Raw genomic sequence first — 16,596 nt, 5'->3', positions numbered from 1 at the left:
GAGTGTGTGTGTGTGTGTTTATACATGCTCATATGTGAACAGGCAATGTGTGGGTGGCTGCTCATGAAAGTATGTGTGTATTCACATGGAAGCCAAAGTTTAATATAAAGTTTAATATCCTCTTCAGTGGATCTCTACTTTTGTTTTTGGAGACATAAAGTCTAAAGCTCACCAATTTCAGTAGACAAGCTAGCCAGTGAACCCTAGGGATCCTCCTGTCTCTACCTCCCTTGTGCTAGAATTAATGACATGTGCCACCACATATATGGTTTTTACATGAGTTATGGAGATCTGAATTCAGGTTTTCATGTTTGTGTAGTAAGCAATTTATCCACTGATCCCTCTTCCCAGCCCCAGGTTCCAGGTGTCTTCTAGAAATATCTAATCAATATTTAATCACTTCTCAAAAATAATCCTATAATAATATAAGTTCTATCTCTGCCTTACAATTCAGAAACTTAGGCTTACTTATTACTCTAGCATTCTCAAGATCTGAGTTCTAAAATGGCAGAGTTGGTATTACAAGCCAGTGCTACCTGAGTTCCAAATGTCTTTCTCATCATCACAGGTCCCCATCTCACGTTACTTATTGTTTGTGTACTATCCACTGCAAATTCCTTGGGGGAAGTTTTAGCTAAGAAACAAAATGAAAACATTATGGTCTAGAAACATGAGAGATAGTCAAAATGTTCCTGACCAAATAAAGTATTGATTGATAGACACATTAACCATGAAGCTTAAATAGAGTCCCCTTTTAAGATTAAAAATATTTTTGAGCCCCAGAGCAATGAAACTATTCTTCTAGAAAGATATTGGCCTTGATACGCAGAGTGGTAACCATGGTATCCCTTTAAATGCCCCCATGGCAACACAGCTGTCTTCCTGCTTGTTGCTATACTACCTCTCTTCTGAGGTCTTGCCAGTGACCCAGTCCACCACTTTCTTCCTTCCATATGTCTCATGAGCCAGAAGATCAAATTAAGTTCTTTGCTAAATTCTACCCAAAATAATAGATAGGGAAAGTATCAAAAGTGTTTTAGCTATTCTGTAGTCCACAGATACATTATTGATACCAATGTTAGACAACCTGACTGGCGGTGTAAGGAAAGAAAACATTTCTCCTTTGGGGGCCCAGTTTTCTTATTAGAAAGGGAGCTTATGATCTGGGAATATAGCTCAGTTAGAATGCTTGCCTACCATGCAGGAGACTGGATTCAATTCCCAGACTCACATAAACCAGGTATAGTGATGTAAGCCAGTAATCCTAGCACTCGAGAAGTAGGAACAGGACTATCAGAGATCATAAGGATCAGAAGTTTAAGGTCACCAGATGTACAGCATTAGAGGCTAGCCTGGGATACACAACATCATAACTAAAATAATGTGGTGAGGGTTTAAGAAAAATTTTCTCTGAAAATCCACTGTAAGTCAAAAATTCTAAGAAATAAGCTGCATCTAATATTTTCTTAGTTCATGTCTTAATATACCTAGCTACAACATAAGGTTGAAATAGACTTGCAGGAACTTCTAACTCTGTTAAACTGTTTGGTTTTCTTTGCCTCCTACATAAAATGTTTGCTCTTGAGCCCCTACTTATCTCTGACATGTAACCATTTCCCATTGTGTGTTCATTAAACCCCTCAAAGTCTAGGAAGCTAGCTACTGATGGAGATCATCCATTTACTCTTCAGGCATCTGTAAGTGCTATTGGCTTGTCCTTATATTGAGCCAAGATCCGCTCCCTAAAATGGTATCCATCATAGAAAAAATGTTGAACCATAAGAAAAGTGAGTAAGTATGGGCTACAAGAGAATTCATATATCATCTAGTCCTATGGGCCTTTATGGGCCAGGTCTAAAGTTCCTCCTTTGTGTCCAACAGATAAAAAGAAACTATGTGAAGAGAAGCCATAAATACTGACCTTGCAAAGAAAAGGAAATGGAGGAAAAACCAAACAAGCCTTCCTATGAATAGGGAGACTGTCCATGTTTTCTACTATGAAGCCTGAGAGAAAACAAGGTCCAAAGTAGAAATGACCCAAGGATTCTTCTAGCAATGAAAGAATGTGGACAGGCAAATGAATCAGTGTCTTGATTCAGGCCTCCAGGCAGATATGACAGTGACAAATGGGTCCTAGGGGTCATATCTGCCTGGAGGCCTGAATCAAGACACTGCTAGTGCTCCACAGGGAGTGTCCTTTTCACTGCCAGATGCCCTGGGGGAAGGAGGGAGGTTGTATGTTGTAAGTAAAGTGCATTAGAGGGTGGCCACCTGCCAAGGGTCAAGGGTTGAGTTTAGGGCCATCTCTTATTCTGTTTTGTCCTATGTGGACATGAAGTAGTTGGGGTTGAACAAAAGGAATGCAGTTTTGTAGAAGGACAAGTATAATACTAGATCTCTGATTGGTTGAGCTACAGCTTAAACAAGTCTGTTAACCTCTCTGACTGTGTGGCCAAGTATGTCACAGATGTCACCTTCAGAAATCACAATGATTCATGTTATTTCCTTTGTCAGATATTCTGCTCTTCAAATTCTGGAACAGAATATGTCACTTTCCCTAACCAAAGCATTTCCTAATAGTAAAATGGTCATGGTAATAACCACAATAGTTGAGGAACACCCAGGACCCTTACATGTGTGGAAGTCCCCTCCAAGATGTTCCACTGTTATGAGAAAAACCTGGCCCAGAGCTACTGAGGAACTGAACAGATTGCAGAAATTATGAGTAATGACTATTTACCAAATAGGTAATGACCTATTACCAAACATCCCTCCTTTGAGACAGGGTTTCCAGTACTAAAACTATTTCTTCTCATTTTAGGATGACCTTAGACTGGAGTCTATATTTGATCTGAGACCTAAAGTGATTTCCCAGTCTTACAGAGGGGTGCAGAGACTAGGGCATCACCTGGGCTCAAAAACAGCAGGCCTCGGTGTCAGTAAAAGACGCTGGCTCAAACAGGAACAGGAGGAGGTGATGGTGCAGAACACCTGACATTCTGCCCCGGGCATCACACATGAGGAGACCCGACCACAGGTGAGCCCATAATGTGCTAGAAGAGCACATGTTTGTGTGTACAACACACACACACACACACACACACACACACACACACACACACACACACCATATTACATTTCATTACATAAACACAAGCCAAAAATAAAAAAGTAAATCAAGCCTAGGAAAATACATTTAGAGACCTAAGGAATAAATAAATTATGTCTTCCAACTTCTTATACTAGGATTTTTGTAAATGTGATTATGGTAAGAAAAAACAAAAATCTTCCAGGGAGACAGAAAACCTCAAAAACAAAAGTGTTTCCTTCATTTGTAAGGATTTGTGTACACATTGGTTTCAGTATACCACACGGTCAATAGGCATGTTTTTATGAACAGTAGAAAGATCAGTGAAAACTCTCTGCTCTAAAAATCTATACATTTGCAAGAATGTATTATTTTCACTGCAAACAATATTTTCCATGTGACTTTCATTAATTATGTGTTACATGTTGTTTTGTTTGTTTTAATTTTCCAAATATTTCAACCATGTGTTATGCAACTAAGATTAATAAATAATGTACTAAGTCTAATTTCTATAGAGTCACTGCCATTAATCATTTTTGGCCAAATATTCCAAAGGTCCTCCAGTATTCTGAAGCATACCTCACAAGTAGTTGCTATTTTTTTTCCCAGCTGTGTGTACAGTTTTCCCCTAATGCATTCTTCACCTGTTATTTCTACTTTTCCTTTTGCTGTCTATTCACTGCTTCATGCTCATGGCATGCCTTTGTGAAGATTTCTCAATATTCTCCTCCTTTGTTTCTGATAGCTCCAGCTCCATTGTACTCATTAGCATTTTCGTATTCTTACTGGCAGACATCTGCTACTGCAGGGTCCTTTTATTTTGTTCCTTGGATTCAATGCACGTTTCCCTTTTATCTCCCTCTCTCCCACCCTCCTTGTCCAAGGCTGCCTGTGAGCATCTTTCTGTGCCCCCTTAGGAGGCAGCACAGGCTTTGAGATGGCCATGAGGAGCCTACACTCTGGCCATCACTTACCACAACACAACAGCTTTTAATTAGCAGGCAACATGCAATATCCAAGCAAAACAAAAAGTGGGGAAACATTCTGTGCCACAATCTTTCATATATGGCAATGTTACACAGGTGTGGCAAGGACCAACAAGTGTCAAATTTGGCTGATCTTTTATTCAAAGAATAGATCTTGTTATTTAGGATACTAGAGAGGGTACTGAAGGCCTTTAACTGTGTGTGTGTGTGTGTGTGTGTGTCACTATGTATCCCAGGCTGGCCTTAAATTAACAATCCTCTTACCTCATCCTCCAAAGTGCTGGCAAACCCTCTTCCTTCCAATGACATCCTGATCGTTTGCTGTAATGCTGTGGTTTTCCTTGCTCATCTATTTTGTGTTCATCTACCAAGAACAAAATATCACTTCTTTGCGCTTTACTTCATCTACCTGCCTTGCTGGCAGATTTTTCTGGGACTTACTTAATCTTCCAAGTGGAGAAATTAAACCCCTACCAGGGTGGCACCACCATGAAAATGATGTGCCAGACCTGGCCATCACAAATACAGCAATGCCATCATGGCTTGCTGTGGGCATTTCTCAAGAACCCTTGCTGACCAATCAGCGTGTATCTTGTATTTTAAAAAACACAAAAATATTGTCTGCTAGATTTTTTTGTTTATTTTCATTTATTTACTTGAGAGCAACTGACAGAGAAAGAGGCAGATAGAGAAAGAGAGAGAATGGGTGTGCCAGGGCCTCCAGCCACTGCAAATGAACTCCAGATGCATGTGCCCCCTTGTGCATCTGGCTAACATGGGTCCTGGAGAATCAAGCCTCGAACCAGGGTCCTTAGGCTTCACAGGCATGTGCTTAACCACTAAGCCATCTCTCCAGCCCATCTGCTAGATTTTGAAGGAGATGTGAGGATTTAGAGGACATGTCCTCTGTACTTGAGGAAGCAAGCTAGCTGGAGACACAAGACTAATGCACACAGAATAAACAAGCAATGAGACAAAACCAGGCATGGTGAAATGTTACAGTGAGGGAAATAGATTAGACTACAGCTGGGCTAGAGATGAAGACAAAATCAGACTGAGAAAAACAGGGATCCCCTTGTGTAGAACTATTCCAGGAAGATGAACAGCTCTGGATAGAGATACAAGTAAAAACTCAAGGGTATGATTGTGACCTTTATCATTCTCCATGTTGGAATGTACAGGTCTCTATCCTTGAATCTTTGGTTTTCCATCTACATTCTTTTTCATTGCTTTCATACTAACCAATCCATTAGATTAATTATTCTCATCATGTCTATGACTCAAGCTAAACTTTCCTAGAATTCCAAACTTATAACTCTCTTGTTTATTCAGTATTCCATTCAGTTGTCTGATAAACACTTCCAACTTCACAATAAAACCTGAATTTTTTCATTCCTTTCCAATATCCATTTTCCTCCAAAATATTTCCCTCTAAATAAATGGCAACACCACTCATTAGTTTTTATATTTTATTTATTTATTTGCTTACTTAAAAGAGAGATGGGAGAGAGAGAGAATGGATACGCCAGGGCCTCTAGCCACTGCAAACATAAAGCATGCACCATCTTGTGCATTTGGCTTACATGAGCACTGGGGAATCAAATGTGATTCCTTAGGCCTTGCAGGCAAGTCCCTTAACTGCTAATCCATCTCTCCAACCCCCGTTAGTCTTATTTTTTCTTTATTAGTTATGTATATACTCAGTATGTAAACGCCATGTTGGTACCATTGTTAGCGTCCTCCCTGTCCTCCCCCCTCTGAAGGGACTCTCCTGGCTGGGGATTGTGGGTCATGCATAGTGGGGATAGCCATCAGTTATGGGAAAGAGGCAATGTCTCTGTGCATAATGTCCCAACTTGTGGCTCTAACAATCTTTCCACCTCCTCTTCCACAAATTTCCCTGAACCATGTTAGGTTCATTTTAGGTCTACTTCAGTGATCAGGTCTTGGGAGCCTCTGTGTCTCTGGATATCTGGTTTGGAAGGAGTTGAGTGTTCTCTGTGTCTATCTCCTTCACCCTTGTGCTGGTACCAGGTTCACCAAGAAAGCAGCACTTATGGTCATTTCCCCAATTACTCTATGGTTTCAGCTGGGCCCCTGGTGAGGTGCAATGGGCTGAATCTCTCCTTAGGTTCTGTGTCCATCTGAAAAAGAGAAGCAGATTCTCCAATGAAGAGTGAAGTCAGCACCAGATAAATGGGATAACCATTATAATTTTAGAGGGAATTTAATAGGTGTAGGTCCTCTTGTAGTCCAAGATTGGTGGGAGCTTGATATTGGAGAGCAAACTCAACTCTTGGATACAGTTCTGACTTGTTTACCAGTTTCAGCTATGGATTCCATTCCACTGAGTGGATCTGTTAACCAATTCAAGAGCAACTGGTTACCCAGCTGTGTGCCAATATTGCACTTGTGTGAATATCACATCAGGTTGTTTGCTACTGAGTAGCTTAGATCACAAGTTTCTTGAACAGATGTTGGTCATTTTGCCCCAGTTGCTCATGTAGCACCCCTTGGCACTAGACAAGCTAACTGTGGACTGATGTTCTTCCCTGATTCCAGCCAGGTCTCTCCACATTCTGTACCAACAGCATATGGAGTCTTTGAAAGTAGGGTCTTACCATTTACCTTTGGTAGGTAATCAAGTGCTCTGACAGAAATCTGTCTTCTTGTAGGAAACCTTGTAGGTCTCTCTGGTCAAAAGCTCACTATGGATGTGCATCCTGGTACCGGGAGTTACAGGCCAGCACCAAGGGAAAAGAAGGAAGAAAAAGATAGGTAATATAAAAGAGAAAGAAAGAAGAGAGAGAAAGAAAAACAGTAGATAAAGATTAATCTTCATCATACACTCTCCAGGACCCTTTGATTCATGTGTTCCCTCTAAGGACCTGATGAAGATTCAAACTTTTAATCTGTCTTTCAGGATATAGGAATTTATGGTGCCATTTCCATTTTGGTTACACTTTTGTGTTTCCCTGTTATCCTTTCTTCATACCCCACCTTCTCTATTGTCCAGTCCTCAAGATGCCTATTAGGTATGTCAGCATCTCGGGAAGACTCAGGTTTGGAGCCATGGATGACTGAGACCATACTGATATTCTGGGGTTTTTCTGAATTCTTTCTGCTCCTTTCTATCCAGCTCAATTAGTAAATTCTACAGTTCAACTAAGTCCAGTACATTTCACATACCCTGCCAGGCCCTTCTGTCTCTGCTGCTATGGACTCCAATAGCTTTCCATTACAGGGGAAGAAAACCCAACCCCTGCTTCCTTCTCTGACCTCCTCTCACCACTCCACTTCAACCACACGGAGCTCATTTCAATCTTTCAAATGCCACAAACTCATCATAGACCCTCTCCTATCCCAGCCGTTGCCACCATCTGCTAAGATATTCCTATAACCTTTGTATGACTCTCACCTCCTTATTCTCTTCAAGTAAATTGTCTTTCACAAAATTAATAGCAAAATATTAAACAAATGAAATAAAATAAAATCCCTGATCATCTTCCCAAAGAAAACCCATTTCCTGCCTGTCCTCATACTCTATCCAACTGCTGTGTTGCATTTTTTTCAAGGGGGTTTATCTGAAGTTAATACTATATATTAATTGCTTTTGAGTTTATATCTGTCATTTCACAGTGCACACAGCACTGCCTCCCTAGTACCCAAAATAAAGCTTGCAAGTATGAACCGAGTGGCCATTCACTGAAGCGTAACATGCCTGAGAACAGAGATGAAACCTGAACAGGGACTACTCAAGAGAACAGGGGCAGAATTCATTGATCAGGTTGACATTTCATAGCACTTTCTGTGCATAGACACTACTATTATCTTCCTATCTAGCCAATTTGGAGTTTGGACTTTGGAGAAGCTCTCTGAGAAAAGGAAACCAAAAATTTTTTTTTAATTTTTTTTGTTTTATGTTTATTTATTTGAAAGTGACAGACAGAGAAAGAGAGAGAAAGAATGTACGCTCCAGGGCCTCCAGCCACTGCAAACTAACTCCAGACGCGTGCGCCCCCTTGTGCATCTGGCTAACATGGGTCCTGGGGAATCAAGCCTTGAACCAGGGTCCTTAGGTTTCACAGGCAAGTGCTTAACCACTAAGCCATCTCTCCAGCCCCACAAATTTTTAAAACTGTATACACTACCATTTCTGCAGTTCATCCCTCAGTAATGTTGAGGAATTGGGTCAAAGACAGACACAAGTATTCATTAAAATCTCCTTCTATATATTGGAAATCATATTTAGATTCCTTACAGTGCCCAATGTTATGGAAATTCTATATGAGTAGTTGGTGTAGTATATTGTTTGATTGATGACTAAAGAAACTTATATGTTTAGTAGATATAGATGCTGTGGTGGTTTGATTCAGATAAACTTAGGTGTTCTGAATGCTAGGTTGTCAGCTGACAGAGATTTGAGAATTAACGCCTCCTGAATGCAGTGTATTGTTGGAGTTGGGCTTGTGGTTGTTACAGCCAACTTCCCTCGCTAGTATTTGGAATGCTTTCCTGTCCCTGTTGTCCACTTGATATTGGTGAGTTGGTGATGTCCACCCTCTGCTCATGCCATCATTTTCCCCTGCCATCGTGGAGCTTCCCCTTAAGCCTGTAAGCCAAAATAAATCCTTTTTCCCCTACCACCAGCTCTTAGTCGGGTGATTTCTGTCAGCAATATAAATGTGAATGCAAGAGATGCCATGGTTTTTAAAAACATGAATCCACAGATAATGAAAAAGCCCATGAATAGGAAGGGCAAACTGTCCATTCTGAGGGTAAGGGCGGGCAGACTACTGTATTGGAAAGAGAAGGGCATTTTGTTTTCTCAAATTTGGTAAGAATATAATTAGAACCTACTGTAGAAGGGCTACCATTCATTGAGCACTATTAATCAGATTTTTTCCTAAGCAAGTACACTTTATTATTTTATCCTCACAATAATTCCCATGTAAACTAGGCATTGCTATTCCTCTTCTATCAATGAGAAAAAGTGAGGCTCTTGCCCAGAGAGGTAAAGAGGGGTTGAGAAGCCCACTTAAACTCAGATCTGGGTTTTTTAATGGGGAGTGGCTACGTGAGGAAGACCAGTTTACAACAGGTTAGTACAAAGACCAGATTTTATAGCTTTTCCAATAATTTTAGGTAAGGATCAGAGTTTCTGTTATCTAGAAAGGGAGAAAGCTTAATCTAGAAATCTTTCCTCTGGGGTGTAACATCCAGGTTTCTGCAGGTTGGGTGACATTCACTTCTGTGGTTCGGTTACCCTGACTAGCCAATTTCTGTCTCCTATCACTTGATGGTATTATTAATGGTCTCATTCTTAGCCTCCTCTTCTTGTTCCTTCTCTCCCTCTTCCTTATCCTCCCCATTTTTAGAAGAAAACATTTTACTGACAACTTCCATAAATATAAACAATATTCCATGATCATAATCCCCTCTCACCACCTTCCCTTTCTTCCTTCCAAATCCCTCTCCAATGAATTCCTTTTTTTTTTTTTTTTTTTGTTTGATTTTTTGAGGTCGGGGTCTCACTCTAGCTCAGGCTGACATGGAATTTACTATGTAGTCTCAGGGTGGCCTTGAACTCACAGAAATCCTCCTACCTCTGCCTCCCAAGTGCCGGGATTAGAGGTTTGCGCCACTACACCTGTCTTCCATCTTCTTTTTGACTAGTCTCTCTTCTATATTGATGCATCTCTTTTTTATAACTCCTACTATGCAGGTCTTGTGTAGGTAGCACCAGCCACTGTAAGGTCATGAATATCAAGGCCACTTTGTGTCTGGAAGACAGTAGTTAGTCTTCTTTTTCTACAACTTGGCTGGGTTTGCTGGCTTCATGATTACTTTTCCTACTTGAGCTCTTAAATGCTGTATTTAACACCACTATGCCTTCCTGTGTTCATGGCAGGAGCTGATTCATGTGTCAATGTTCATTTGGCCTTGAAAGTCTTTCACAGTGTTCTGTCACTATGAGAGGAAAGGAAACCTCAGTGACAGACAAAAACCAAGTGCCAAAAAGCTGCTATACCCTGGTGCTAACAATCATTTCCAAGATTCTTCACACTAAGTTTTTTTAAGTCCTTTGCTTTCCAGTTTCCCAAATAGGGATATAAATCTTTATCTTCATATTTTACAAGGGAACAAGATACAACTTGATATTTAGCTATAACAAACAAATTACTGAATTATAGGAATAAAATTCTTTATTTCTTTTATTTATTATAGCTACCTTTTTAAAATTCAAATAAATCCTGCTATATGCATAGTGGTACACGCCTATAATCCCAACTCCCAAGACAGGAGGATCCCAAGTTTGAAGCTAGTCTGGGATTTATAAGAAGACTTTGCTTGGGTGGTGTGGGGGGGTGTTTTAAAAGACTGATTTAAATTATTATTATTATTATTTTTACAGTAGAGAGAGAGCAACAGAGATAGAGAGATAAAGGCAGACAGAAAGAAAACTCCAGAGCCTGAGCCACCTAGTGGGCATGTGCAATCTTGTGCTTGCTTCACCTTTTTGCATCTGGTTTATATGAGATCAGGAGAGTCAAATATGGGTCCTTAGGCTTCACAGTCAATTGCCTTAACCATTTAAACCATCTCACCAGCCCCGAAAGACTTTATTGAAAAGCAAATTTATTAGCACCTTGAGCCTTTTTACCAAGCCAGTATCCATTCTGTGTAGTTCTCTTCTGCCAGGCTTCAATTATTTGAAAACCTTGTAAAATAAAATGTGAAAATAATTTAGCTTTCCAGAGAACAAAGAGCACATTATTTTTCTCCCAAATCTTATGATTACGCTTCCTACTAAAACTTGAGGCTACTTCTAACTCTGAATAAGCATAGAATAGTGGGTATGCTATATGCTCTACATCTAAGTGACTAGGAACCTTGTGATACTCTGGAATTAATACTCTATAGAGTAGTTAAAACTAGGGCAAAACTTCTTCATCTGGTATCACAACTAAGCTTCATATCCCATGATTCCAACTATTGCATCTGTAAAAGGGCTAAACTATGCAGATAATAAGAAAGTTGCCAAGGGATAATGGAAGAAAGGGGTAAATATGTGAAACACAGAGTTTTAAGCCAAGTAAAATACTGCCAATAACATTATGACAATGGGAACAACACTATACATATTTATCTAAATTCATACATAGAATGTACAACCAAAAACCCCTAATATAATCTTTGAAATTTTGATGATAAAGATATATCAATGGGTGTTCATCATGTGTAAGAAATGTACCACTCAGGTGGGTGATGTGAATTCTGGAGTAAGTTGGTGGGAAGAAGGGATGACAGGGGAACTTCTGTCCTTTTCCTACTTGGCTAGATGCCTAAAGCTGCTGCTGCTGCTGCTGTTTCTTCTCCTCCTCCTCCTCCTCCTCCTCCTCCTCCTCCTCCTCCTCCTCCTCCTTCTTCTTCTTCTTCCTCTTTCTCTCTCTCTCTCTCTCTCTCTCTCCACTCAAAATTTAAATATGATTAATTGAACAATATTCTGCAAAACAGCTACTCATTTCCAATAGATACCTAGAAAAAATAAGAAAATTAGTTATTTTGGGAATATTATTTCCCTTAAAATTTAATTCCCTACCTTTTCAAAATACCACTTAAATGAAGAAAAGGACCAGATCTTGAACTAGTCCTGGATTGTACCTTTGTGTTATCAATGTTTCTATATCTTTGATTACACCTCTATAACATGTTTTATCATCCATGCCAAAAGCTACCTACTTCTAGGACACAGTTAATCTCACTAATCTCATCTGGAGCAGGACTATGAAGTTAGAAATATGAGATAAGAAAGGAACTCATTCTGAAGATTTTTACAGAACAAATATTTGTAGACAAAGTAAAAAGCAATAATTCCTAAGGCAGATATACATAAAAGGGGCATTAATAGAATAATTAAAATATTGAATGCATTTCATTATTTCAAAAGTGAATGTTTTCTCATTAAGTTTTAGCCTTGGAGATTTGACCCCTGTAAGTTATTAATTTCCTATGCAAGAAGACATTTTTCCTTGAGGTTTTATACAACATTTTAAATATCTAAATCTTCTTATACCAATTATTCTTCTTCATTTCCTCCTTATTGCAATGCCAACAAATATTCTGTTACTTTTCCAAGATACACAGGAAAGTCCATGTGCCCCAACAGTGTAGCAAAGAGTTCAATTCTTAATTAAAATCAAAAGACTCATAAACTGTAGGAGATAAATTTCTGGTCCTAGCCACTAAAACCTTTGCTCACAAAATAGTTCCATCTGTGGCATAATTAATCAGGAAGCATAAACCATTCTTTAAAATGGAGAGTTTTGGGAGTGGGAGGAAATTTGGACAAATCCTTCTGACCTCAGCCTATCCCTTGTCCCTTTCTTTTCTCAGAGACTCTACTCAGCTTGAGTGTCTCTACCACCTGCCTTCCCCTTACTCCCTTTAGCTGCCATAATTTTTGTATTCTATTTTGCCTACTCACTTTCTATAATTGTGAGAAAGTAAATGAAGTTGAATCCAATGGAAAAAGTACTGGACATGGGCCTGGGAGATGGCTTAGTAGTTAAGGCACTTGCCTGTGAAGTCTAAGGATCCATATTCAACTCTCCAGGTCCCACGTAAGCCAGATACACAAGGTGACACAAATGCACAAGGTCACACATGCACATAAGGAGGCACATACATCTGGAGTTCAATTCTAGTAGCTAGAGGCCCTGGCACATCAATTCTCTCTGTCTCTCTCTCTCTCTCTCTCTCTCTCTCTCTCTCTCTCTCTCTCTCTTTCTCTCTCTCATAAAAAAGTACTTAGCAAAATAAATACACAACATACTGATAAGAGGTAGAGTCTAAAATATAAAAGTCTTAGCATAAAACATAGGGGGAAAGCTTCCTGGTTTCAGATTTGGCAGTAAGTTCTTGGTTCTAACACTCAGGCAAAAGATGGAACAATAGGTATATTAGACTTCATCAGAACTGAAACTTTTGTGCATCAAAGGACACTCTAAAGACTGTGAAGGCAGCGGGGCATGGTGGGGCTCATGCCTTTATGCCAGCCCTCAGGAGGCAGACGTTGTAGGATTGCTATGAGTTCAAGGCCAGCCTTAGACTACAGAGTGAGTTCCAGGTCAGCCTAGACTAGAGTGAGACCCTACCTCAAGAAAGAAAAGAAATAAATAAATAAACAAAACACTGTGGAGTCAACCCACAGAATGACAGAAATCATATGGGTTAAAATACTGAATGTATAAAAAATGTCTACAACTTGACAAAAATGCAAAACCTGATGAATGGAGAACTTGAATGAACATTTCTTCAAAGATATATGAATACATAAAAGTCACATGAAATTATGCTTAACATCCCTAGTCATTAGCAAAATGCAAATGAAACCAAAAATGTGATACCATTCCAGACCCATTAGCATAATTAATATGGAAAACAAATTAATGTATCAAAAAATAAAATAAAATATGGGGCTAGACAGATGGTGTAGCAGTTAAGGTACTTGCCAGCAAAGTCAAGGACCCAGGTTCAATTCCCCAGCACCCATGTAAAGGCAGATGCACAAGGTGGCATAAGCATCTGGAGTTCATTTGCAGTGGCTAGAAGGCCTGGAGTTCTCATTGTCTCCCTAGCCACCCCCCCCATCTGCCTCTCTCTCTCTTTCTCTCTCTCTGTCAAATAAATAAATAAATAAAATATTTTTAAGTAAAATAAAGTAGACAAATCATGCTAGTAGAATCAGGATCTAGTGGGAAGAAAAAGGATTTTAGTGGGATAAAAAAGAAGAAGAAAGAGGTTAAGCGGGGGCATTAAAATGCATTGTATATTTTTATGAAATTGTCAAACAGGTAAAGAGAAAACTTAAGGTCATATCAGTGTTTCTTACGACAATACAAAAGGCATTAATAAAGCAGCAAATTTAACCTAATCTTTGAAAGGTACTATTATTGTTAAACTTCTGCTTTTCTTTTCTTTTTTTTTTTGTTGTTCATTTTTTATTTATTTATTTGAGAGCTACAGACATAGGGAGAAAGACAGATAGAGGGAGAGAGAGAGAATGGACATGCGTGTGCCCCCTTGTGCATCTGGCTAACATGGGACCTGGGGAACCGAGCCTCAAACCGGGGTCCTTAGGCTTCACAGGCAAGCATTTAACCGCTAAGCCATCTCTCCAGCCCAAACTTCTGCTTTTCAAATGACACTATGTGGAAAATAAGTAGGCAATCACACATAATTTATATTCTGTGCCTACAAAAAAGAAAAAAAAACATATCCAAGCATAAATAAGAAAGCAACATTCCATCTTACATTGGCAAATGATTTGAACAAACATTTCATGAAATAAAAAATATAAATGGCCAAAAAGTCCAGGAGAATGCTCAGTGTCATCAGAGAAATGCTAATTGAATCACAATCAGCATATCATCCACACTAAGACAGCCTCTTCAAATATTGGCTAAACCAAATGTTGACAAGGGGGAGGAGTAGCTGGGATTCTTATGTATTGTCGGTGAGTGTGCAAAATATACAACCACTCTGAAGAAATTTTTTGGTAGACTATGAGCCAGTTATTATATATCCACAGATATTAGCCAAAGAGAGGTGAAACATGCACTTACAAATAAAAAAATAAAAGAATACAAAACATGCCGGGCATGGTGGTGCACATCTTTAATCCCAGCACTTGGGAGGCAGAGATAGTAGGATCACCATGAGTTTGAGACCACGCTGAGACTACATAGTGAGTTCCAAGTCAGCCTGGGCTAAAGTGAGACCCTACCTCAAAAAAAAAAAAAATACACAACACAACAATGCTTATATACATCACATAGGAAGCAAATATTGGAAGTAATCCCAAGTGTTCACCAATAGAATGGATAAATAAATGGTGGCATATTTATACAATGGAATATTACTGACAAATCAGAAGGGTGATTTCTAGGGCTAGAGAGATTGCTTAGGATTTTGCTGCCAAAGCCAAGGGACCCAAGCTCAATTACTTAGTACCCATTTAAAGCCGGATGCACGAGGTGTTGCATGCAACTGGAGTTTGTTTGCAGTGGCTAGAGGCCCTGATGCACCCATTCTCTCTCTTTCCTTCTCTCTCTCTCTCATTCTTTATTTCTCTAAAATAAATAAAATACATTTTAAAGGGATGATTTCTGAAACATGTAACATATAGGAATCTTACAGTGAATGAGAGGAAACAGACACAGCAGATTGTATACCAAGTGGTTCCATTTAAGTGAAATCATTAATTCAATGGAGGTAAGAGTGGGAGAAATTGGTTATAAAGGAGAACAAGAAAAATTTGCAAGAAAAGGGCAATATTTTGTGTCTTCTTTTAGGTGTTGGTGAATTGGGTAAATGCAATTGTCAAAACTCAGTGATACACATATCTGCTAAATAGCTAATATAAAAAATACAAACAAGGGCTGGAGAGATGGCGTAGCGGTTAAGCGCTTGCCTGTGAAGCCTAAGGACCCCGGTTCAAGGCTCAATTCCCCAGGTCCCACGTTAGCCAGATGCACAAGGGGGCGCATGCATCTGGAGTTCGTTTGCAGAGGCTGGAAGCCCTGGCGCGCCCATTCTCTCTCTCTCCCTCTATCTGTCTTTCTCTCTGTGTCTGTCGCTCTCAAATAAATAAATAAATAAAATTAAAAAAAAATACAAACAATATCAAAAAATTAGTAAATAACCTTATCTTGAAATGGACAATAACCAGGTATGATGGAGTATGCCTGTCATCCCAGCACTTTGGAGGAGAAGGAAGAGGCAGGAGAATTAAGAATTCAAAATCATCCTAAACTACACAGAGTTTGTGGTCAGCCTGGGATATATGAGAACCTGCATCAAACTGCGAAGGAAAGGAAAAGTAAAGTCAGAACAGATGGTTCTCAGAAAAAGGTATACAGTGAGCCAACATGTATATGAAAACCTGCTCAGCATGACTATCATCAGGGAAGTGCTGACTAAAACTGCAATGAGACATCTCCAAATAACTGTTATAGTGGACATTGTCAAAAAAATTAGTAAAGAAAAATTAAGTGTCAGAGAAGGTATGGAGCAAAGAGAACCCTTGATAGGAATGTAAGTTAGTACAGAAAGATGTAAAAAGTATGAAATTTCCTCAAAAAATTAAAAATAGAATTACCAGGTGATGCAGAAATCCCATATACAAGTCAACAATTGTTTCTTAAAATGCATATTTCCAGGGAAATTGCAGCACTCTTTACCATAGCCAAGATATGAAAGCAGTCTGTGTCAACTGATGAGTGGATAAAGCAAAAATGTATAAGCACTCAGTAACATGTTATTCAGCCATTAAGAATGAAATCTCAGCACTTTTCTACAACATGCTTGGAACAAAAGATGATGATGTTAAATGAAATAAGCCAAGTACAAAAAAGCAAATACTACATGATCATACTCAAAAGTGAAATTTAATAGTTGTTCCCATTGAAGTTGAGAATAAGATGGAGGTTACCATAAGTACAGAACATGGGGAATTGT

General features: G+C 39.2%; 1 long non-coding RNA gene across 2 annotated transcripts in view; it reads right to left on the bottom strand.

Moving 5' to 3' along the window:
* Window positions 1-6,165: 6,165 nt before the first annotated feature.
* LOC123459362 overlaps window positions 6,166-16,596 on the bottom strand; it is a 46,112-nt gene continuing 35,681 nt past the window's right edge. The window contains exons 2-4 of one of the 2 annotated variants that reach the window (XR_006636243.1): window positions 10,724-10,795; window positions 6,703-6,797; window positions 6,166-6,218 (exon numbers count right to left, since the gene is read on the bottom strand). This is a non-coding gene — a long non-coding RNA (uncharacterized LOC123459362). Of the gene's footprint in view, window positions 6,219-6,695; window positions 6,798-10,723; window positions 10,796-16,596 lie in introns of both variants that reach the window. The other variant, XR_006636244.1, reaches the window with a different exon arrangement.

This window comes from Jaculus jaculus, chromosome 3, assembly GCF_020740685.1.
Source record: "Jaculus jaculus isolate mJacJac1 chromosome 3, mJacJac1.mat.Y.cur, whole genome shotgun sequence".
Taxonomy (NCBI): domain Eukaryota; kingdom Metazoa; phylum Chordata; class Mammalia; order Rodentia; family Dipodidae; genus Jaculus; species Jaculus jaculus.
This window is presented reverse-complemented; position numbering and strand designations above follow the sequence as displayed.